Raw genomic sequence first — 2501 nt, 5'->3', positions numbered from 1 at the left:
TGTCCCCGTGATGTGACGTTGCTGTTGATGGCGCAGACGCAGACACGCTGACGGAAAGTCACGATGAGGTCGTTGATCAAGCAAAGATCAGCTCGTGCAGGATGCTCGTAGCCAACGTCATTTGCTTCGTAAGGAGGAGATCGGCAGAATCCCTCACCGAGATTAAACGGTTGTGCGGGCAGCAAGAGGGTCAAAACCTGCGCAATGAAGCCAAATGGGTTCTTGAGCATTGTGCCCGAGGTGCTGCTTCCAAGCCCACTGGTTGCAAGCGGCGATGGGAAGCTTCTTATATAGGCCATGGTGTCCCCGTGATGTGACGTTGCTGTTGATGGCGCCGACGCAGACACGCTGACGGAAGTCACGATGAGGTCGTTGATCAAGCAAAGATCAGCTCGTGCAGGATGCTCGTAGCCAACGTCATTTGCTTCGTAAGGAGGAGATCGGCAGAATCCCTCACCGAGATAAAACGGTTGTGCGGGCAGCAAGAGGGTCAAAACCTGCGCAATGAAGCAAAATGGGTTCTTGAGCATTGTGCCTGAGGTGCTGCTTCCAAGCCCACTGGTGCAAGCGGCGATGGGAGCTTCTTATATAGGCCATGGTGTCCCCGTGATGTGACGTTGCTGTTGATGGCGCAGACGCAGACACGCTGACGGAAGTCACGATGAGGTCGTTGATCAAGCAAAGATCAGCTCGTGCAGGATGCTCGTAGCCAACGTCATTTGCTTCGTAAGGAGGAGATCGGCAGAATCCCTCACCGAGATAAAACGGTTGTGCGGGCAGCAAGAGGGTCAAAACCTGCGCAATGAAGCAAAATGGGTTCTTGAGCATTGTGCCTGAGGTGCTGCTGCCAAGCCCACTGGTTGCAAGCGGCGATGGGAAGCTTCTTATATAGGCCATGGTGTCCCCGTGATGTGACGTTGCTGTTGATGGCGCAGACGCAGACACGCTGACGGAAGTCACGATGAGGTCGTTGATCAAGCAAAGATCAGCTCGTGCAGGATGCTCGTAGCCAACGTCATTTGCTTCGTAAGGAGGAGATCGGCAGAATCCCTCACCGAGATAAAACGGTTGTGCGGGCAGCAAGAGGGTCAAAACCTGCGCAATGAAGCAAAATGGGTTCTTGAGCATTGTGCCTGAGGTGCTGCTGCCAAGCCCACTGGTTGCAAGCGGCGATGGGAAGCTTCTTAGTATAGGCCATGGTGTTCCCGTGATGTGACGTTGCTGTTGATGGCGCAGACGCAGACACGCTGACGGAAGTCACGATGAGGTCGTTGATCAAGCAAAGATCAGCTCGTGCAGGATGCTCGTAGCCAACGTCATTTGCTTCGTAAGGAGGAGATCGGCAGAATCCCTCACCGAGATAAAACGGTTGTGCGGGCAGCAAGAGGGTCAAAACCTGCGCAATGAAGCAAAATGGGTTCTTGAGCATTGTGCCCGAGGTGCTGCTTCCAAGCCCACTGGTTGCAAGCGGCGATGGGAAGCTTCTTATATAGGCCATGGTGTCCCCGTGATGTGACGTTGCTGTTGATGGCGCAGACGCAGGACACGCTGACGGAAGTCACGATGAGGTCGTTGATCAAGCAAAGATCAGCTCGTGCAGGATGCTCGTAGCCAACGTCATTTGCTTCGTAAGGAGGAGATCGGCAGAATCCCTCACCGAGATAAAAACGGTGTGCGGGCAGCAAGAGGGTCAAACCTGCGCAATGAAGCAAAATGGTTTCTTGAGCATTGTGCCTGAGGTGCTGCTGCCAAGCCCACTCTTGGGTGATGACTTCAATCACCCAAGAGAACAGGCTGGCCTCAGGAAGGGGTATTCTAGAATGGACCACATCCATGTCGTCAATCAGGTAATTGAAAAATCTGCAGAGTACAACCAATCTCTCTGTATTGGTTTCATATATTACGAAAATGTATTTGATTCAGTAGATGTACCAGCAGTGGTGGAGGCATTGGCGTAATCAATGAGTACAGGAAGCATGCGTGAGTATCTTAGCAAAATTTCTATAAAGACCCCGCAGCTACCTCAAATTCTCCACAGAAAAGCGGGAAAATATCGATCAAGAAAGGGGTCAGCAAGGAGCACAATCTCTCCAATGCTAGTCGCTGCTTGCTTAGAATTAAGAAGTAATTAAGCTATAGACTGGGAAGGATAAGGAGTGGGGCATCAACGGCGAATAAATCGGCAACCTGCGGTTTGCAGATTACATTGTCCTGCTCAGCAGCACTGGGGATGAATAGAACAATGATTGAGAAGCTTAGCCGAGAAAATGTAAGAGTAGGGTTGAGATTAATATGCAGAAGACGAAGGCAATGTTCAATAGCCTGGCAAGGCAACAAGAATTCATGATTGGCAGTCAGCCTCTAGAGTCTGTACAAGGATACGGTTATCTATGTCGGTTACTCACACAGAACCATGATCATGAAAAGGAGTTGTACAAAAGAATAAAAATAGTTCGAAGCGCATACGGCAGGCATTACCAAATAATGACCGACAGCTTACC

The sequence above is a fragment of the Dermacentor silvarum genome, unplaced genomic scaffold (genome assembly GCF_013339745.2).
Source record: "Dermacentor silvarum isolate Dsil-2018 unplaced genomic scaffold, BIME_Dsil_1.4 Seq793, whole genome shotgun sequence".
Lineage (NCBI taxonomy): Eukaryota > Metazoa > Arthropoda > Arachnida > Ixodida > Ixodidae > Dermacentor > Dermacentor silvarum.
This window is presented reverse-complemented; position numbering follows the sequence as displayed.